Genomic DNA, 23,647 nt, shown 5'->3' with positions numbered 1-23,647 from the left:
ACTCTTCCATCTTGTCACCTCTTGATATTGGACTATTTTAAAGGGTTTGTACAATGGGAAGCTTAGGGGTGAATAATCATAAATAAGTCCTTGTGGGTTCAAGACATTGGTGGAAAGACATTTGGTCAAGAGCCTGAGGCAGTCCTGAGTGTCTTACACATCCCAGCTCAGAAGGCACTGACACTCCCTGGCAATCAAGAAACATGCCCTAGGCTGGATATGAGCTCTAGCATCTGACCCTTCAGTAGATATAACAGACTTGGTGAATAGAAGGAACATCTGTCATAGCACCTGGGTGAGTGGCATTTTGCCAAGAATACCAGATTGCCCTTGAAATACAGTGGTTTGGTTAATGCAGTAATAGTATATTCTGTGTGTTCTAAACAACCGCCAAGGCAACTAGTAAGGAGTCTGGTGCCATCCACCAGAGTTCCCAACAGTGGAGGGATTGGCAGGTTATACTGGCCCTCTCCCTCTGAGTGAAGGTTCTAAATGTGCCTTGGTTTGCGTGGAGACTGCATCTGGCCGAACCCAGGCTGCCACCACTGGGGATTAGAGGAGCTGAGTACCATGTATGAATACCCTCATCAAATAGACATTGATTGGCGATCACATTTCAAAGGCCATAAAGCCAAAAAAAAAAAAAAAAAAAGACATTGAATGGGATCGGGGGTTCTATCTCCTCTATAACCTACAAGTGGCAGAGTTGGCAGAAAAGAATGAAATATTAAAGCAGTAGATAAAATTACTAACAGGTAAAACTACCTTCGTGCAGTGGACTAAAGTACTATCCCAGGTTTTAATACATTTGAATGATCAACCAGTAGAGCCTGTTGCCCCAAATGCCAGACTGGAAACCCCTGTCTGTACTGGGTCACTACACTCTACACTCAGTGCTGTAAAGGTATGGAAGTCATGGGAAACAACCCCAACTCTCACCGTGGATCAACATGGAATGTTGCTGAGAATGCCAGGTCCTATCATGTCTAGGAAGGGCATTATCTACTGGAATTTGCAATGGGACCTCCCATCAGGATGGGTGAATTACTTCTCACCCCTGGGTGAGGGGAAACTACTCAGTCTCCACTGGGGTCGCATGGTCCTGCTGCAAGCCAGAGCTGTTGAAATGCACTATACCTGAGATGGAACATGCACCTTTGGAAGAAGGGAGAAGTTGAGGTCCCAGTCTGGCCTATCCCACCCTGAGTCTATCCCCTCACACCTGATGGTGTTGCCTCCCCCTGCCAACATGTGTGATACACACTACTAGGTCAACTTCCTGAAGCCACAAACCTTCCTCTCAAGGTCAGGTGGACTGGACACATTCTGTTTTACACTGGTATGATCACTTGAACGCTGTTTTTCTTCCCTCCATTGGCCTGGAGGACATCATTGCATATGTACATAGAAAGCCTTGCATATTCACCTAGCAAGCCTTAAACAATAACCAACAAAGCCTGACCTTACTGAACACTGACATGTTCAGAGAAAAGTTGTCCTCCAGAATAGGATGGCCTTAGACATTATTACTGCCCTGCAAGGAGTCACCTGTGCCATTATCCAAATAGATTCATATCTGATGAGTCTGTTAATGGGTCATCTTTATTAAATTATATAAGCAAATGCCCTGAGTGATCCAACCTTCAGTTTAAGGGATTTTATAGATTAGTGGTTTGGATCATGAGGCTCTTGGTGGAAACAAATTGTTACTTGTTACTTCTTTTAGGTTACAGTATTTTAATCTATGTTTCTCTTGCATTTGCCTCTATTACTATTGTGGTGTCTGCCTCCAGTGCCAGATAGCTTCCAAATGAGCCACTTTCATGCTAGTGGAACTCCTTGCTAGCCTCTCAGGGCACATTGAGGAAGAGGGGCCTGTGTAAGATTGTAAGAGCCAGTCATGAGGAGTAGTGTTAGAGGTCATCCAGAAGACATGACCACTGGTTGACCCACAAGCTGGACACAGGCAATTGGAGGTTCTGTACCCATGAAAATTCTATCCACCATTCCCATAGTGGAAGCTATTTTCAGAACCACAGCCATGAGAGAGCAGTGTGTCATTGAGACCATCTGGACAATATACGTGACTGAACCCCATTAAGGCTTCTATATCAACTTTGAAGATTTTAAGAGATTATTTGTCTTGCAGCTGCCCAAGACAAGCCTCCTAAGTAAGTTCCCGTTGCTGTTAATACCACCACCTACCAGTCTGTAGTGACTGCCTCTTTCTTCAGTCTTTCCTAGCCCTCCTTGTAGAGGGTGCAGTATTCAAAGCAACAGTGAAATGTTGGCACAAACAAATCAATGAACCAGAATAAAGATCTAAAAACCAGAAGCACATGCACTCACATACACTTGTATAAATATATAAACTTGATAAATAGCAGGTAGAACTACAAATAACTGCAGAAAGATAGGCTGTTCAGTAAATGATTCTGGTATAATATGGAAAATAAAATTTGATTCCTACCTTATATTTTATATAACCTACCTTATATTTACACAAAAATACATTAGAGCTGGTTAGATACACACATAAATAGCACAATTCAAAAATGTTTAGAATACATAGGAGAGCTTTATATTTTCAGGGTAAGAAGACTTTTTTGAGGTATAGTTGATATGTAATATTAAATAAGTTCCAGGTATACAACATAGTGATTCACAGTATTTAAAGGTTATTTCAATTTATAATTATTATAAAATCTTTGGCTATATTCCCTATAGTGTGCAATATATCCTTGTAGCTTATTTTATACATAGTAGTTTGTACCTCGGTCCTCTACCCCCATCTTACCCCACCTGCCTTTTCTTTCCCTACTAATAACCACTAGTTTGTTTGTTGGGTCTGTTCATTTTGTTATCATTAGTTTATTTTTTAGATTCCACATATAAATATCATACAATGGTCTTCTATGACTTATTTCATTTGATATAGTACCTTCCAAGTCCTTCCATGTTGATGGAAATGGCAAATTTTTCATTCTTTTTCTATGGCTGAGTAGCATTCCATTGCATATATATACCACATTTTCTTTGTCCGTTTATCTGTTGAGGGACACTTAGGTTGCTTCCATGTTGGCAATTGTAAATAACACTTCTGTGAACATAGGGGTGCAATTATCTTTTCAGATTTGTGGGTTTTTCAAATACATACCCAGGAGTGGAATTGCTGGATGGATGTTAGTTCTATTTTTACTTTTTTGAGAAACCTCCATACTGTTTTCCACAGTGGCTGCACTAATATACATTCCCAACAACAGTGTACAAGGGTTCCCTTTTCTCCACAATCTCACCAACATTTGTTATTTGTGTTCTTTTTGATAGCCATTCTGACTGGTGTGAGGTGATGTCTCACTGTAGTTTTAATTTACATTTCTCTGATTAATGATTTGAGCATCTTTTCATGTGCCTGTTGGCCATCTTTATGTCTTTCAAAAAATGTCTATTCAGGTCTTTGCCCACTTTTTAAAAAAATAGACTTTATTTTTTTAGAGCAGTTTCAGATTCACAACAGAATTTAGCAGAAAATACAGAGACTTCACACATAGCCTTCCCCATCCACACATATATACTCCCCTACCCTCAACATCCCTTATCAGTGTGGCATATTTGGTACAATCAATGAACCAACATGGACGCATTATTATCAACCAAAGTCCTTAGTTTACATTAGGGTTCACTCTTGATGTTGTACATTCTGTGGGTTTTGACAAATGCATAATGACATGTATCCACCACTATAGTATCATACAGAATAATTTCATTGCCCTAAAAATCCCTTGTACTCCATCTATTCATTCCTCCCTCTCTCTCCCTAAACCCCTGGAAACCATGATGTTTCTATTGTTTCTGTAGCTGTACCTTTTCCAGAATGTCATTTGGTTGGAATTGTACAGTTTGCAGCCTTTTCAGACTGGCTTCTTTCATTTAGTAATATGTCTTCTAAGTTTCTTCCATGTATTTCATGGCTTGATAGCCCATTTCTCTCTCTTTTTTTTTTTACTGCACATATATTTTTAACACTTACATATATATACTGTTCATTGGTTCTAAGAATGTTTAGAGCTTTAGCTTTTTAAACTTACATAGTTGTCAAAGGAATAAAGCCAACCACAAAATAAGAATTAATTCAAAAAGATACATACACCCTGCTGTTAACAGCAACATTATTTATAATTGCCAAGACATGGAAGCATCCTAAGTGCACATCAACAGCTGAATAGACAATGAAGATGCGGCACATATATGTAATGGAACACAACTCACCCATAGAAAAGAGGGAGGAGAAAAAGTTTGAAGCAATAATGGCCAAGATGTTCAGAGAACTCAAGAGGAGTATAGGAGCACAGAGTGAAGTTTTTAGCAAGAGTTGGGAAATATAAAGAACCCAAACAGAGTTGAAGAATAAAATCACTGAAATGAACAATACACTAGAAGGCACCAAGAGTAGACTAAATGAGGCAGAAGAACGGATCAGTGAGCTAGAAGACAGATTAGTGGAAATCACTACTTCAGAACAGAAAAAAGAATGAAAAGAAATGAGGATAGTTTAAGAGAACTCTGGGACAACATGAAGCACACTAATATTCACATTACAGGGGTCCCAGAAAGAGAAGAGAGACAGAAAGGACCTGAGAAAATTTTTGGAGAGAGAATCACTGAATACTTTCCCATCTTGGGAAAGGAAACAATCACCCAAGTCCAGGAAGCACAGAGAGTACCACACACAATCAACCCAAAGAGGAACACACCAAGGCACATAGTCATCAAATTGACAGCAATTAAGAATAAGGAGAAAATACTAAAATTAGCAAGAGAAAAGCAACAGGTAACATACAAGGGAACTCCCATAAGGTTATCAGCTGATTTTTCAGCAGAAACTCTGCAGGCCAGAAGGGAGTGGCACGATATATTTCAAGTGATGAAAAGGGGGAAACTTACAACCAAGAATACTCTATCCAGCAAGGCTCTCATTCAGACTTGATGGAGAAATCAAAAGCTTCACAGATAAACGAAAGCTAAAAGATTTCAGCACCGGCCAAACCAGATTTACAGCAAATGTTAGGACCTTCTCTAGTCATCAAACCATAAGAAAAGAGAACAAAAGGAAGAAAGAGGGGGGAAAATGAGAGAGAGAGACCTACAAAAGATTGCTTTAGCTGTTCGGGGTCTTTTGTGTTTCCTTATAAATTTTGGAATTGTTTGTTCTAGTTCTGTGAGGAATGTCCCAGGTATTTTGATGGGGGTTGTGTTGAATTTGTGGATTGCTTTAGGTGGTGTGGCCATTTTGATAGTGTAGACTGTTCCAGTCCAAGAGCACAAGAAATCTTTCCATTTCTTTGTGTCATTTCGGTTTTCAGAGTATAGGTAACCTCCTTGGTTAAGTTTATTTTTAGGTATTTTTTGTTGTTTTTGATGTAATGAAAATGTCTCTGCCAGTTATAAAATTCTGGTTTCTGAAGTGAAAAAAAAAAAGCGGATGAAGGGCTGCAAATGGCAAAATATTCTGCCTACTTTTTATTGTTTTTTTTTTTTTTTTGATACTGTGTTTTATGAGCTGTTTATATAGTTTGGATATTAATCTCTTATGAGTCAATATCACTTGCAATTTTTTTCTCCCATTCAGTAGATTATCTTTTTCTGTGTGTGTGTAATGGTTTCCTTTGCTGTGCAGAGCTGTTAAGTTTAATTAGGTCACATTTGTTTATTTTTGCCTGTTTTCCTTTGTCTTAGAAGACAGATCCAAAAAAATACTGCTATGATTTATGTCAGAGTGTTCTACCTATGTTTTATTCTAGGAGTTTTATGGTTTCCAGTCTTACATTTTGGTCTTTAATCCATTTTGAGTTTATTTTCATATACAGTGTTACAGAATACTTCATTCTTCAACCTGTAACTGTCCGGTTTTCCCAGCACCACTTATTGAAGAGACTTATCATCTCTCCATTGTATATTTTTACCTCCTTTGTCATAGGTTAAATGACTGTAAGTGTGTAAGCTTATTTCTGGGCTTTCTAGTCTGTTCCATTGACCTACGTGTCTATTTTTATGCAAGTATACTGTTTTGATTACTGTTGCTTTATAATACAATATAGTCTCAATTCAGGGAGCGTAATTCCTCCAGCTCTGTTCTTCTTTCTCAAGATTCTTTTGGCTATCTGAGGTCTTTTGTGTTTTCATACAAATTTTAAAAGTATTTGCTCTAATTCTGTGAAAAATGCCTCTGGTATTTTTATAGGGATTACATTAAATCTGTCGATTGCCTTGGGTAGTGTGGTCAATATTGACAATATTAATTCTTCCAGTCCATGAACACAATGTATTTTTCCATTGTTAGTGTCATTCTCAATTTCTTTCATCAGTGTCTTACAGTTTTCCAAGTACAGGTCTTTTATCTCCTTAGATATGTTTATTCCAAGATATTCTTAATGCAGTTATAAATGGAACTGTTTCCTTAGTTTATCTTTCTGATAAATTTCTGATAGTTCATTGTTAGTGTATAGAAATAGAACAGATATTAATTTTGTGTCATGCAACTTTATTTAATTTATTGATGAGCTTAGTAGTTTGTTGTTGCCATCTTTAGGATTTTCTATGTATAGCATATCTTCTGCAAACAATGACAGGTTTATTTCCTCTTTTCTAATTTGGATTCCTTCCCTTCCATCCTTCCTTCCTTCCTTCCTTCCTTTCTTCCTTTTTTCTTGACTCATTACTGTAACTAGAACTGCCAATACTATGTTGATTTCAAGTGGCGAGAGTGGGCATCCTTGTCTTGTTCTTTTTTTTTTTCCTTGTCTTGTTCTTGATCTTAGAGGAAACACTTCCAACTTTTCGCCATTGAGTATGATGTTAGCTGTGGGCTTGTCATATATGACCTTTATTATGTTGAGGTATGTTTCCTGTGTCCACTTTCTGGAGAATTTTTATCGTAAATGGGTATTAAGTTTTGTCAAAAGCTTTTTCTGCATCTATTAAGATGAGCATATGGGTTTTATTCTTCAATTTGTTAATGTGGTATATCACATTGATTTTGTGGATGTTGAAAAAATCCTTGCATCCCTGGGATAAAACCCACTTAATCATGGTGTATGATCCTTTTAATGTAGTGTTGGATTTGATTTGCCAATATTTTTTGAGGATTTTTGCATCTGTATTCATCAGTGATATTGGCCAGTAATTTTCTTTTTCTGTGATATCTTTGTCTGGTTTTGGTGTCAGGGTGATGGTGGCCTCATAGAATGAGTTTGGAAATCTTTCTGCCTCTGCAAGTTTGTGGAATAGTTTGAGAAGGATAAATGTTATCTGTCCTCTAAGTGTTTGGTAGAATTCACTTGTGAAGCCATCTGGTCCCGAATTTTTGTATATTCGGAGTGTTTTAAGTTACTGGTTCAATTTCATTACTAGTAATTAGTCTATTCTTACTATTTATTTCTTCCTGGTTCAGTTTTGGGAGACTTTACATTTCTAGGAATTTGTCCATTTCTTCTAGATTTTGCATTTTATTGACATATAATTGTTTGTAGTAGTCTCATAGAAATACAGTCCTCTGTGTTTCTGTGGTATCAGTTTTAATTCTAGTTTTTCATTTCTGGTCTTATTGATTTGGGCTGTCTCATTTTTTCTTGATGACTTGACTTTCTAGTCAAAAGTTTATCAATTTTGTGTCCCTTTTCAAAGAACCAGCTCTTAGTTTCATTGATCTTTTCTCTTGTTTTTTAGTTTCTATTTTATTATCTTTATGATTTCTTTCCTTCTACTTGAGTTTTGTTTGTTCTTCTTTTATGGCTCCTTTAGGTGTAAAGCTATGTTTATTAGAAATTTTCCTTGTTTCCTGAGGTAAACCAGTATAACTTTAAACTTCCCTCTTAAAACTACTTTTGCAGCATCTCATAGATTTGGGGTTGTTGTTTTCTTTTTCATTTGTCTCTAGGTGTGCTTTTTATTTTTCTCCTTGATTTCTTCAGTGACCCATTGGTTGTCTAAGAGCATATTGTTTAGCTTCCAAATGTTTTTGTTTTGTTTTGTTTTGCAGTTTTTTTCTTACAGTTGATTTCTAGTCTCACAGTGTTGTGGTCAGAAAGATGCTTGATATGATTCCGATTTTCTTAAGTTTACCAAGGCTTCTTTTATGACCTAGCGTATGATCTGTCCTAGAGAATATTCCATGTGCATTTGAAAAGAATGTATATATTCTGTGGGTTTGGGATGGAATGATCTATCATTGTATATCTATTAAGTTCATCTAATGTGTCATTAAATGCTAGTGTTTCCTTATTGATTTTCTGTCTGGATGATCTGTCCATTGACATAAATGGGGTGTTAAATTCCCCTGTTGTTATTGTGTTACTATCAGTTTCTTCCTTTGTGTCTGTGAATATTTGCTTTACATATTTGGGAGCTCTTATGTTGGGTGTATATATATTTATATTTATTATATCTTCTTGGATTGATCCCTTGATCATTATGTAATGTCCTTCTTTGTTTCTTGTAACAGTCTTTATTTTAAAGTTTATTTTGTTTAATATAAATATTGCTACTCTGGTTTTCTTTTGATTTCCATTTGCCTGGAATACCTTTTCCCATCGTCTCACTTTCAGTCTCTGTGTGTCCTTAGATCTGAAATGAGTCTCTTGTAGGCAGCATGTATGGGTCATGTTTTGTATCCATTCAGGCACTCTGCCTTTTGATTGGAAGTCCTTTTGGTCCTCTAGTCTATTTACATTTAAGTAATTATTGGTATGTGTGTTCTTATTGCCATTTTGTTAATTGTTTTGGGGTTGTTATTACAGGTCTTTTTTAGTAGGTTCCTTCTTTTGTTTTCTTGTGATTTGATGGCTGTCTTTAGTGTTATGTTTGGATCCCTTTTAGGTTTTTGTGTATCTAGTAACAGATTTTTGGTTTGTGGTTACCGTGAGGTTTATATATAGCAGTGTGTGTGTGTGTGTGTGTGTATTCATCTCTCTCTATATATATGTGATTAAGTTGCTGAACTCTTAATTTCAAATGCATTTTAGCAATCCTGCATTTGTTCTGTCCTCCCCTCACAATTACTGTTTTTGATAACATATTTTACATTTGTTTTCTGTATCCTTCAACTGCTTTCTGTGGATACAGACAATTTTACTACTTGTAACTTTTAACCTTCCTACCAGCTTTGTGCTTTGATTTCCTACCTTTACCAATGAGCCTTTTCTTTTCATAAATTTTATGTTTCTCATTGTGCCCTTTTCTTTTTCACTTGGAGAAGTTCCTTTAACATTTCTTGTAAAGCTAGTTGGGTGGTGGTGAATTCTCTTAGATTTTGCTTGTTTTGATCTCTCAATCAAATATGAATGAGGTCCTTGCTAGGTAGAATGTTCTTGGTTTTAGGTTTTCCTTTTTTTCATGTTACATACATTGTGCCACTGCTTTCTAGCTTGCGGTTTCTGCTGAAAAGTCAGCTGATAGACATGGAAATTCCCTTGTACATAATGTGTTGCTTTTCCCTTGCTGCTTTTAATATTCTCTTTATCTTTAATTTTTGTTATTTTAATTACGTTTCAATGTGTTCCTCTTTGGGCTAATCCTTTATGGGACTCTCTGTGCTTCCTGGACAAGGATGTCTGTTTCCTTTCCAGGTTAGGGAAGTTTTCTTCCATTATGTCTTCAATTATATTTTCAGTCTCTTTCTTTCACTTTTCCTTCTGTAATATGAATATTAATGTGTTTGATGTTGTCCCAGAAGTCTCAAACTGTCCTCATTTCTTATTCTTTTATCTTTCTTTTGTTCAGTACAGTGATTTCCACTACTCTGTCTTCCAGCTTGCTGACCATCCCACTGTATAGTTTAGTCTACTGTTGTTCCTTCTAGTGTGTTTTTCATTTCAGTTATATTCTTCCTCTCTGTTTGGTGGTTTTTTATATTTTCTAATTCTGTTAAAAACTTCTAAGTTCTATCTCTGTGCATCTATTCTTAAGAGTTCTTTGATCATCTTTACAATTACTACCCTGAACTTTTTCTCAGGTAGATAGCCTATCTCCACTTCACTTAGTCCTTCTTTTGGGATTTTATATTGTTCCTTCATTTGGAACATGCTCCTCTGTCACCTCATTTTGCCTAAATTTTTGTTTTCATTTTTATGTGTCTGGTACATTGGTTACATTTTGCAACCTTGGGAAGTGGTCTTTTGTAGGAGACATCCTGTGCATACCAGCAGTGCACTCCCTTCTTGTCACCAGAGCTATATGCTCTAAGGATTTCCCCTATGAGGGCTGTGTAGGTCTTTCTGTTGTGGCAGACGGACTATGTGGACTGACCATGGTAGGCTTGGTTGGCTCCTGGTTGGTTGGTTGCCAGGTTCTGCATTCTGTGGAGGCTACTGGCTGCTTGTTGGTGGGACCAGGTCAGGAGGTAGCTGACTAGAACCCCAGGATCCCTGGGGCTATTGCTGAGTTACTTGGGGGGCAAAGTCAGGGTCCCAGAGACCCCAGGGCTTTTGTTCACCCACCGGTGGGTGAATCTAGGTTCTGGAGCTAGTGCCAGCCTACTGGCAGGCAGAACCAGGTCCTGGGGTCTGGTTGCATGGCCCAGGGGCCCAGGGCTGGTGTCAGATCACTAGTGTGTTGGGCTGTTTCCTGAAACAGTTGGCTGCAGTGTCCCAGGTGTCTTGAAGCTTGTATTGGCCTGACGGTGAATGAAACCTGAGCTCAGCCGGTACCAGGGCAGGGTCTGGCCTGCTGGCGGATGAGCCGTGTCCACAGACTGCAGGGCTTTGGTTTTCTTGCAGCTAGTGTCTGCACACTGTTGGAGAAGGCTGGTCCTGAGGCTGGAGCAGGCTATCTGAAGGACAGGGCCAGAATCAAGGTGTCGCCAGGGTTGGTGCCTGCCCACTGGTGGGTAGAGCTGGGACCCAGAGTGTCTGGCTGGAGGGCTGTGACATTTTATGTTCTAGTGCTTGCTCACTGGTGTGTGTAGCCATGTCTTGGGCCCTTTTTTGGGCAGGAATGTTTCCAGGGATGGCTTTAGGCTCAGGGGGACTTAAGGCAGCCTGTCTGCTGGTAGGTGGGGCTGTGTTCATGCCCAGTTGTTTGGTCTGAGGTGTCCCAGCACTGGTGCCTACAGGCTGTTGGGCCAGGGCAGAGCTGGGTTCTGGGGCTACTAACTAGAGGGAGGATTCCAGAATGATTCTTGTTAGCACCTGTGTCCGCATGGTGAGCTCCTAAGCTCCCCAAAATAGCTACCACCAGCATATGTGTCCCCAGGGTGAACTGCAGTTTCCTCCTGACTCCAAGATAAGCAGGTAGGTCTGACCCAGGTTCCTATCAAATTACTACATCTTCCCTGGGTCTCAGAGGGTGTGAGATTCTGTCTGTCTTTTAAGAGCAATCGTCTCTATTTCCTCCAGCCCTCTAGGAATCCTGAAAGCTCCACTGGCCTTCAAAGCTAAATGCTCTGGGGTCTCCTCTTTGTGTTGCATGACCCTTGGTCTAGGGAGCCTGAAACGGGGCTCAGGCTTCTTACTCCTTTGGGAGAACCTCTGCAGTTGTAGATATTCTCCCATTTTGTGGTTGCCCACCCAGGGAATTTGGGACTTGATTATATCATGATTCCACCCCTTCTGCTTGTCTCATTGTGGTTCCTTCTTTGTATCTTTAGTTACAGAAGATCTTTTCTATAGATTCTAGTCTTTTTCACTGGTGGTGGTTCTGCAAATAGTTGTGACTTTAGTGTGCCTGTGAGAGGAGGTGAGCTCAGAGTTTTTCTACTCCACCATCTTGGCCTATCTCCTTAAGAAGAGTTTCTTAAAGTGCAAAAAAGCAAAAGTCATAAGAGAATACAAAAAAAAATTAGTACATAAATACTAAAGGCTTCTTTATAAGAATTTTAATACCGTGAAAAAAATTGGAGAAGATATCTGTAATGCATATAACCCTCAAAGACATAATAAATAGAGTATATAAAGCTCTAAAGAAAATAAAAACCTAGTAGACAAACGGTTAAAGTACAGGGATTTCAAGAGGAAAACTGATAGGCTGATAAACATGATGATGATTAATACCACTCACGGATTAGAGGTAAAGCAGACTAAAAATTTTGTATCTATCAGATCAGCACAAACTGTAAAAGGTCATATGTGCCAAACGTTAAGTACATGGGGAAATAGATCCCTTGATTCCTCTACTGGTAAGTAGGCACAACCACTCCAGAGGACAGTCAGGCAATATCTTATAGTTGGAGATATTTACACCCTGTGAACAAGCCATTTCACTTCTATGTGTATACTCTAGAAACTCTGGCACAGGTGAACAGAGAGAAATACACACTAGTTTTCATTGAGCATTACTTATAATAGCAAAATAATCTTAATAGCAAAATAATCTAACTAACCTAACCGATACTTTGGGTAATAATAAATCAGCAGTATATTCTTACAATGAAAAATTAGGCAGCAATTTCAAAATATGAATTAGATCTTCATGAATTAACATGTACCTATCTCAAATGTTGAATGAAAAAGTTATGGGGGGATGACATTTCTGTAAATGTACAAAATACATGAACAATTTTCTATATGTATGCACATATTTATGTTATGAAACTATGAATGGAAAGGACACATACAAACTCTGGAACAGATATTGCCTCTAGATGAATAAGAAAGGAAGTTCAAAAGAGGTATATAAAAATGTTTTCTGGTAAGAGTGAATCAAATGTTAGCAAAATGTTAGCATTTGTTAAAACATCCTCTGTTTTCACTAAATCTTTGAAATATTTTATAATTTGGAAAAACTGGCAAACTCAAAGTCCAGAGTTCTATTAACATCTCTGGTCTACTTTTATTCTTGGAAAATCTAAAATTGCTAGGATTCTCTTAACGTCTCAGTGGCCCTCTCTCATCCACATCAGTCCTGGGCATACCGTCCTGGTCCCTCCATCTCCTCCTCCCCTCTCTCCTTAACCCCTAGCATAGCTGGGTCTGAAACACTGCCTCTCATTCTCCCTACTGCATTGCTGCAAGCAGTTGTCTTTTACTGTTGAGATTCTGCCTCAGCATTGTTTTATTTCTTCTCCCAGATGAATTGGAGTATGGAAAGGTCAGGAGATAAGATGGTGAGGAGGGTGGGGAAGCAAAAGGAATGAGGAATACCATGAAGCTCTACTTGTAATTTTTTTTATCAAAGTATAATTGACTTAAATACTGTACTGGTTTTAGGTGTACAGCTTAGTGATTCAATATTTTTGCAGATTATACTCCATTATAGGTTATTATAAGATAATGGCTATACTTCCTTGTGCTGTACAGTAAGTGCTTGTTATCAATTTTACACATAGTAGTTTGTGTCTGTTAATCTCATACCCCTATATAGCCACTCCCCTCTTCCTCTCCTGTTTAGTAACTACAAGTTTGTCTTGTATATCTGTGAGGCTGTTTCTCTTTAGCATATAAGTTCATTTGTATTTTTGAGATTCCATGTATAAATGATATCATACAGAATTTTTCATTATCTGATTTCACTAAGCATAGTAGTCTCTAGGTCCATCCATGTTGCTGCAAATGACAATATTTTATCCTTTTTATGGCTGAATAGTACTCCATTGTGTGTGTGTGTGTGTGTGTGTGTGTGTGTGTGTACACATACACATATACATATACATATATAATATATATACACACACACACACACAACTTCTTAATCCAGTTGTCTGTTGATGGGCACTTGGGTTTCTTCCATGTTTTGGCTATTGTAAACAGTGCAGCTATGAACAGTGGGGTAAAAGATATTTTCAAATTAATGTTTTCATATTTTCTGGATATATACCCAGGAGTGGAATTGTTGGATCACATGGTAGTTCAATTTTTAGTTTCTTGAGAAACCTCCATACTGCTTTCAATAGTGGCTGCACCAATTTACATTCCCACCAATAGTGGACAGGTGTTCTCATTTCTCCATATCCTCACTGACATTTGTTATTTGTAGACTTCTTGGTGATAGCCATTCTGACAGGTGTGAAGTGATAGCTCATTGTTGTCTTGATTTGCCTTTCTGTAATAATTAGTGACACTGAGCATCTTTTCATGGGCATGGTAGTCATTTGTATGTATTCTTTGAAATAATGCTTATTCAGGTCCTCTGCCCATTTTATGACTGGGTTATTATTTATTTATTTAATTATAGTTGATTTATGATATTGTGTTAGTTTCAGGTGTACAGCATAGTGATTCCATTTTTCTTTTTTGCAGAGTATATTCCATCATAGGTTGTTACCAGATACTGAATAGATATTCCTGTCTATTATTACTATTACAGTAGTAAATTCTTCTTATCTGTTGTATATATAGTAGCTTGTATTTGTTGATCCCATACTCCTAATTTGTCCCTCTTCCCCCTCCCCTTTAGTAACTGTAAGTTTGTTTTCTGTGTCAGTGAGTCTTTTTGTATATAGATCCATTTGTATTATTTTTTTTTATAATTCCACTTGTCAGTGCTATCATATAGTATTTGTCTTGCTCTTCCTATTTAGTTAAGCATAATATTTTCTAGGTCCAGCCATGTTGTTGAAAACAGAAATATTTAATTCTTTTCTATGGCTGAGTAATATTCCATTTTGTATTTGTATACCAATTCTTCTTAAGCCAGTCATATGCATTGCTATAAACATTGAGGTGAATGAATGTATTTTCTCAAATTAGAGTTTTCATTTTTCCAAATCTGTACACAGAAGTGGGATCACTGGAATATGGTAGGTCTATTTTTAGTTTTTTAAGGAAGCTCCATACTGTTCTGCATAGTGACTGGACCAAGTTACATTCTTATCAACAATGTAGGAGGGTTCCCTTTTCTCCACACCTTCTCTAGCATTTATTATTTGTGGACTTTTTGATACTAGCCATTCTGACTGGTGTGAGGTGGTATCTCATTGTAGTTTTTATTTGCATTTCTCAAATAATCAGTGATGCTGAGCATCTTTTCATGTGCCTGTTGGCCATCTGTATGTCTTCTTTGAGAAAAATGACTACTTAGGTCTTCTGTCAACTTCTTGATTGGGTTGTTTGGTTTTTAGATACTGAGTTGTATGAGTTGTTTTTTTATTTTGGATACTAATCCCTTGTTGTTTACATCATTTGTAAATATTTTCTCCCATTGCGTAAGTTGTCTTTTAGTTTTGTTGATGGTTTCTTTTGCTGTGCAAAAGCTTTTAAATTTTATTAGGCCCCATTTGTTTATTTTTGCTTTTATTTCTTTCACCTCTGGAGACTAAGAAAATATTGTTGTGATTTATGTCAGAGAATGTTTTGCCTGTGTTCTCTTCTAGGAATTTAATGATGTTGTGTCTTGTATTTAGGTTTTTAAACCATTTAGACTAAGTTTACTTTTGTATATGGTATGAGAGAGTGTTCTAATTTCATTGATTTACATCAGGGTGCCCAGCTTTCCCAACACCACTTGTTGAAGAGACTGTATTTTCTTCATTGTATATTCTTGCCTCTTTGTCATAGATTAATTGACTGTAGGTGCATGAGTATTTCTGGGCTCTGTTCTCTTCTATTGATTTATATGTTTTTGTGCCAGTATGATACTGTGTTGGTCACTGTAGCTTCTGTAGTATAATCTGAACTCTAGAAGCAAGATACATCCAGCTTTGTTCTTTTATCTTGAGATTGCTTTGCCAATTCGCAGCCTTTGTGATTCCATATAAATTTTGGGATTATTCTAGTTCTGTGTAAAATGCCATGGGTATTTTCATAGGGATCGCATTAAATCTGTAGATTGCTTAGATTAAATCTGTAGATTGGGTAGTATGGACATTTTAACAATATTAATTCTTCCAATCCAAGAGCATGGGGTATCTTTCCATTTCTTTGAATCATTTTCAGTTTACTTTGTTTTACAGTTTTCAGCGTATAATCTTTCACCTCCTTTGTTAACTTTGTTCCTAGGTATTTTTTTAACACAATTTTAAATGGAATTTTTTTTTTTTTACTTTCTGATATTTCATTATTAGTATAAAGAAATAATATATTTCTGTATATTAATTTTGTATCCTGCTACTTTGCTGAATTTATTTATTCTAATAGTTTTGGGGGTGGTGACTTTAGGATTCTTTCTATAGAGTATTGTGTCTTCTGCAAATAGTGACAGTTTTACCTCTTCCTTTTCAATTTGGATACTTTTTATTTATTATTTGATTGCTGTGGCTAAGACTTCCAATACCATATTAAATGCAGTAGTGAGAGTAGGCGTCTTTGTCTTGTTCCTCAGTTTACTGGGAATGCTTTCAGGTTTTTCACTCTTGAGCACGACTGGGTGTGGGTTTTGTTTCAAATGGCCTTTATTATGTTGAGATTTGTTCCCATTGTACCCATCCTGGTGAGAGTTTTTATTGTGAATAGATGCTGAATTTTGTCAAATGCTTTTTCTGTATTTATTGAGATAATCAAGTTTTTTTTGGTCTTTCCCTTTATTAAGGTGGTACATCACATCGACTGATTTGCATATGTTGAACCATTTTTGTGACCCTGAAATGAATCCAACTTCATCATCATGTATGATCCTTTTTTAAAAATCTTTTTTTATTAATTGAAGTATAGTCAGTTACAATGTGTGATTTTCTGGTGTATAGCATAATGTCCCAGTCGTGTGTGTGTATGTATATATATGTGTATATATATATATATATATATATATATATATATATATATATATATATACACATACACACACACACATGTATTCGTTTTCATATTCTTTTTCATTAAAGGTTATTACAAGGTGTTGAATATAGTCCCCCATGCTATATAGAAGAAATCTGGTTTTTATCTATTTTTATATATAATGGTTATTATTTGCAAATCTCAAACTACCAAATTAATCCCTTCCCATGCTCTATCTCCTGGTAACTATAAGTTTGTTTACTATGTCTGTGAGTCTGTTTCTGTTTTGTAGAGGAGTTCATTAATGTCCTTTTTTCTTTCTTTTTTTTAGATTCCACATATGAGTGATATATGGTATTTTTCTTTCTCTTTCTGACTTACTTCGCTTAGAATGAAGATCTCCAGGACCATCTATGTGGCCATAAATGGCATTATATTATTCTTTTTTTTAATCACTGAGTAGTATTCCATTGTATAAATATACTACAGTTTCTTTATCCAGTCATCTGTCAGTAGACTTTTAGGTTGCTTCCATGTCTTGGCTATTGTGATAGCTCATTGTAGTTTCGATTTGCATTCTTTGATAATTAGCTGTATTGAGCATTTTTTTCATGTGCCTATTGGCCATTGATATATCTTCCTTGGAAAACTGCTTGTTATAGGTCTTCTGTCCATTTTTGGATTGGGTTTATTTTTTTACTTATTAAATTGTATGAATTTATATATTGTGGAAATTAAACCTTTGTCAGCCACATCATTTGCAAATATTTTCTCCCATTTCATAGGTTATTATTTTGTTTTACTTATGGTTTCCTTTGCTGTGCAAAAGCTTACAGGTTTAATTAGGTCTTATCTGTTCATTTTTCCTTTTATTTCCATTGCCTGGGTAGGCTGCCCTAAGAGGACATTGCTAAGATTTATGTCAGAGAATGTTTTGTCTATGCTTTCTTCTAGGAAGTTTAGAGTGTCATGTGCTTATATTTAAATCTTTAAGCCATTTTGAGTTTATTTTTGTGTATAGAGTGAGGGAGTGTTCTAACTTTATTGATTTGCATGTTGCTGTCCAGTTTTCTCAACACCACTTGCTTAAGAGACTGTCTTTATTCCATTGTATATTCTCGCCTCCTTTGTTGAAGATTAATTGACCAAAAGTCTCTGAGTTTATTTCTGGGCTCTATTCTGTTCCATTGATCCATATGTCCGTTTTTTGTGCCAATACCATGCTGTTTTGATTACTGTAGCTCTGTAGTAGTGTCTGAAGTCTGGGAGGATTATTCCTCTAGCTTTGTTCTTTTTCTTCAGTATTTCTCTGGCAACTCTGGGTCTTTTGTGATTCCATATAAATTTTAGGATTATTTGTTACAGTTCTGTGAAGAATGTCCTGGGTAATTTGATAGGGATCACATTAAATCTGTAGATTGCTTTGGGCAGTATGGCCATTTTAACAATATTGACTCTTCCTAATCCAAGAGCATGGGCTATCTTCCCATTTCTTTAAGTCGTCTTTAATTTCCTTAATCAATGTTTTGTAGTTCTCCATGTACAATTCTTTCACCTCCTTGATCAGATTTATTCCTAAGTATTTTACTGTTTTGGATGCAATTTTAAAAGGGATTGTTTCTTTATTTTCTTTTCCTGCTAATTCATTGTTAGTGTAAAGAAATGCAACTGATTGCTATATGTTAATCTTGTATCCTGCTACCTTGCTGAATTCTTTTATTAGCTCTAGTAGTTTTCTTTTTTAAAATTTTTTTTATTTTTTAGGGGGGAGGTAATTAGGTTTACCTATTTATTTTTAGAGGAAGTCCTGGGGGTTGAACCCAGGACCTTATGGATGCTAAGCATGCGCTCTACCACTTGAGCTATACCCTCCCCCAAGCTCTAGTAGTTTTTGTGTGGAGATTTTAGGGTTGTTTATTCATTATATATATACACACACACACACACACACACACACACACACACACACACACACAAAACACATATATATATAGAGTCAGTTTATAATGTTGTGTCAATTTCTGGTATACAACATAATGCTTCATTCATACTTGAACATACATATATTTGTTTTCACCATAAGTTACTACAAGATATTGAATATAGTTCCCTGTGCTATACAGTATGAATTTGTTATCTATTTTATATATATTAGTATCTGCAAATCTCAAACTCCTAATTTATCCCTTCCCACCCCCTTCCCTACCAGTAACCATAAGTTTGTTTTCTATTTCTGTTTTGTAAATAAGTCTGTTTGTCTCTTTTTTTTTAAGATTCCACATAAAAGTGATATTATATGGTATTTTTCTTTCTCTTTCTGACCTGCTTCACTTAAAATGACAATCTCTAGGTCCGTCCATGTTGCTGCAAATGGCATTATTTTATTATTTTTTATGGCTGAGTAGTACTCCATTGTATAACTATACCACGACTTCTTTATCCAGTCATCTATCAGTGGACATTTAGGTTGCTTCCGTGTCTTGGCTATTGTAAGTAGTGCTGCTGTGAACATTGCAGTACATGTATCTGTCTAAATTAAGGTTCCCTCTGTATATATGCCCAGGAATGGGACTGCTGTATCATATGTAAGTCTAATTTTAGTATTTTGAGGAATCTCATAGTTTTCAATAATGGCCTGCACCAAACTACATTCTGTATAGTACCATGTCATCCACATGTAGTGAAATTTTACCTCTTCTCATCCAATTTGGATCCCTTTTATTTCTTTATCTTGCCTGATTGCTGTGGCTAGGACTTCCAAAACTGTGTTGAATAGAAGTGGTGAGAGTGGGCATCCTTGTCTTGTTCCCAGATTTTAGTGGGAAGGCTTTCAGCTTTTCACCATTGAGTATTATGCTGGCTGTGGGTTTGTCATAAGTAGCATTTATTATGTTGAGATATGTCCCCCCATACCCACTTTGGTAAGAGTTTTTTTTAAATCATAAATAGGTATTGAATTTTATCAAATACTTTTTCTGCATCTGTTGAGATGATCGTATGATTTTTGTCCTTTCTCTTGTTAATGTGTTGTATCACACTGATTGATCGTGCTATGTTGTACCATCCTTATGTCCCTGGGATGAATCCAACTTGATCATGGTATATGATCTTTTTTATGTGTAGTTGATGTTGTTGGATTCTGTTTGCTGATATTTTGCTGAGGATTTTTGCTTCTATGTTCATCAATGATATTGGCCTATAATTTTCTTTTTTGGTATTGTCTTTGTCTGGTTTTGGTATCAGGGTGATGGTGGCTTCATAGAATGAGTTTGGGAGTATTCCCTCCTTTTCAATCTTTTAGAAGAGTTTGAGAAACATCAGTATGAGTTCTTCTTTGTATGTTTGGTAGAATTCCCCAGTGACGCCATCTAGATGGTCCTGGACTTTTGTTTCATGTGAGGCTTTTCATTGCTGATTCTATTTCATTTTTAGTGATTAGGCTGTTCAGTTGATCTATTTCTTCCTGATTCAGTCTTGGTGGACTGTATATTTCCAGAAACTTGTCTATTTCTTCTAAATTGTCCAGTTTGTTTCCATATAGTTGTTCATAGTATTGTCTTATGGTTTTTTGTATTTCTGTAGTATTGGTTGTAATGCGTATGATCCTTTTCATGTATTGTTGGATTCATTTCGCTAATATTTTGTTGAGGAATTTTACACCCATATTTATCAAAGATATTGGCCTGTAAATTTTTTTCAGTAGTGTCTTTGTCTAGTTTTATTATCAGTGTGCTCATGGCCTCATAGAATGATTTGGGATTGTTCCTTCCTCTTCAATTTTTGGAAGAGTTTGAGAAGTATAGATACTAGTTCTTTAGATGTCTGTCAGAATTTCTCTGTAAAGTTGTCTGTTTCCTGGGACTTTTTTTAAAATTATTATAAATTCAACTTCACTTCTAGTGATTGATCTGTTAAAATCATCTGTTTCTTCTTGACTCAGTCTTGGAAGGTTGTATGTTTGTAGAAATTTGTCCATTTCTTCTACGTTTTTTAATTTGTAGGCATAAAATGTTGATAGTATTGTCTTAGGATTTTTTTGTATTTCTGTGGCATTGTTTGTTACGTCTCCTCTTTCATTTCTTATTTTGTTTATTTGAGTCCTCTCTCTTTCTTTGTGGTCAGCCTGGCTAAATGGTTTTCAGTTTTGCTTATCAAAAACCCAACTCTTTGTTTCTTCTTTTCTGTTGTTTGTATTTCATTTATTTCCTTTCTGATCTTTATTATTTCCTTCCTTCTGCTTATTTTCTCTTTCTTTGTTCTTGTTTTTCTAATTCTTTTAGGTGGTAGTTTAGGTGGTTTGTTTGAGATTTTCCTTGTTTCTTAAGGAAGGCCTGTTATCTCTATGAACCTCCCTCTTAAAACTGCTTTTGCTGCATCCCATAGATTTTGTAGTGTTTCCATTTTCTTCATCTCAAGGTATTTTCTGAAATGTGTTTGACTTCATCATTGACCCATTGGTTTTTTAGTAGCATGTAAGGTCCTCATGTTTGTTCTTTTCCCATTTTCTTTCTGGTGTTGATTTCTAATTTCATTTTTATCCTTCTAAACTTATTGAGGCTTGTTTTGTGCCGTAGTATGTTATCTATCCTGGAGAATGTTCCATGTTCACCTGAAAAGAGTGTATATTCTGCTGTTTTTGGAATTAACACCCTGTAGCTCTCACTTAAGTCCAGCTGGTCTGTAGTGTCATTTAATACTACTGTTGTCTTATTGATTTTTCCATCTGGATGAGCTGTCCATTGATGTCAGTGTGGTGTTTAAAGTCCCCTACTATGATTGTATTGTCAGTTTCTCCCTTTATATGTGTTAGTATTTGCTTTGTATATTTACATGCACCTGTGTTCTGCACATATAAGTTAATGAGTGTGATAGCCTCTTACTGTATTAATCCATTTATCAGTATATAATGTCCTTCTTTGTCTTTTATTATAGTTTTTGTTTTAAAGTCTATTTTGTTTGATGTAAGTATTGCTATCCCCACTTTCTTATCATTTCATTTTGCTTGATATCTTTTTTCCTTCTCCTCACTTTGAGTCTGTGTGTCTTTCACCCCAAAGTGAGTTTTTTGTAGGTGGCATATTTCAGGTTCGTGGTTTTTTTTTTTTAACCCAATCTGCCGCTCTGTCTTTACATTTGAGCATTTAGTCCATTGAAATCTAAAGTAATTATTGACAGGTATGTACATACTGCCATTTTAATCTTTATTTTCCAGGTTTTTTGTTTTTTGTTTTTTGTTTTTTACAGTGCAGGTCTTTTATTTTCTTTACACCTTTCATGCCATGAATTCATAAGGAATGGGTTCCAACAGTTCAGGCTCCTTTCCATTGGTTCTCACAAAGTGGGCTTCTCTGGGTGGAGCAGGCTGGTGCTTCAGCTGAACCCATGTACCTTTCTCTTTGGCTTCCTTCTTTTTGTAATCATTTTCCCTCACTCGTTTAGTATGCTCAACACGCACATTAATTCTCTTGGCAAGAATCTTGCCCTTAACTTGTTTACAATAATGCCAACAGCATGCTGGGTAACATTGTAGACTCTTCCAGTTTTGCCATGGTAACATTTGTGGGGCATTCCTTTTTGAACAGTACCAGTTCCCTTGATGTCTACAATATCACCTTTCTTATAGATTCGCATGTATGTGGCCAAAGGAACAACTCCATGTTTCCTAAAAGGCCTCGAGAACATGTAGCAGGGTGCCCCTCCTCTTTCCCTTTGTGTTCATCATTTTGATGAATTACTGCAAGATGGTGGTTCCGGCTGAAAGGAATTTTCCAGTTGTTTTTGAACTGATAGTCATGTAAGTTCAAATGCATTCTAAAAGAGCTACATTTTTACTCCCCTCCCCCAATTTTTCTTTTTGATGTCACATTTTACATCTTAAGCATATGTCTTAACTGTTTATTGTCATTATTGTTGCTTTTACAGATTTTTGTCTTTTAATCTGTGTGTTGGTTTAAGTGATACTCAATCCTTACTATATATTTGCCTTTTGGGATTTTCCCTTTCCTATGTATTCTTGCTTCTTTTCTATTTATAGAAGACCCTTCAGTATTTCTTTTAAGGTAGATTTAGTACCTACTTTATAGTTTTTGCTTGTCTAAGAAATTATTTCTCTCTCCTTCTATTCTAAATAATAATCTTCCTGGGTAAAATATCCTGAGTTGCAGGTTTTTCCCTTTCAAGACTTTGAATATATCATGCCACTCGCTTCTGACCTGCAAAAAATCAGCTGATAGCTTTATGGGGTTCCCGTTGTATATGACTCTTTCTCTTGTTGCTTTTAGAATTCTCTTTTTATATTTAACTTTGGCGATTTTAATTATGATATGACTTGTGGGTCTGTTGAGGTTCATCTTGTTTGGGACCTTTTGTGCTTCCCTGTACCCAGATGTCTATTTCCTTCTAGTTTGGGAAATTTTCAGCCATAAATCATCAAATAGCTTTTTAGAAGTCTTACCTCCCTTGTTTCTTTCTGGAACCTCTGTAATACAAATGTTGGCATGTTTGATGTTATCTCAAAGATCTCATATGTTGCACTCATGTTTTTTCATTTGTCTGTGTGCTGTTCTGATGGGTGATTTCTATTACTCTGTCTTCCAGATCACTTATACATTCTTCTGTGTCATTTAGTCTATATTCATTGCTTCTAGCAGGCTTTTTATCTCAGATACTGAATAAATCTCTTTCTGATTGTGTCCTCTTTATAATTTCTAGTTCCATGTTAAAATGATTTGTGTTTGGATCAGTCTTCTTCCCTAATTCAGTCAGCATTATTATTACCAATATTTTGAATTATCTGTTTGGTAAATTGCTTATTTCTATTTCATTATTTTTTCAAAGGTTTTCTCTTGCTTTTTCAGTTGAGAGTAGTCCCTCTCCTTTTTCATGTTTAACTTTCTTTGTCTCTATGAATTGAGGTGAAACAGTTATCTATTTTGGTCTTGAAGGGGTGTTCTTATGTGGGAGTATACCTATGGAAACTGTGTGCCCAGGGCCTTTGCGGCAGGGCT

At 36.4% G+C, this 23,647-nt stretch overlaps 1 pseudogene; it reads right to left on the bottom strand.

Moving 5' to 3' along the window:
• Nucleotides 1-21,874: 21,874 nt before the first annotated feature.
• LOC102523535 lies at nucleotides 21,875-22,362 on the bottom strand (annotated as a pseudogene).
• Between the last annotated feature and the right edge of the window lie 1,285 nt (nucleotides 22,363-23,647).

This window comes from Camelus ferus, chromosome 15, assembly GCF_009834535.1.
Source record: "Camelus ferus isolate YT-003-E chromosome 15, BCGSAC_Cfer_1.0, whole genome shotgun sequence".
Taxonomy (NCBI): domain Eukaryota; kingdom Metazoa; phylum Chordata; class Mammalia; order Artiodactyla; family Camelidae; genus Camelus; species Camelus ferus.
This window is presented reverse-complemented; position numbering and strand designations above follow the sequence as displayed.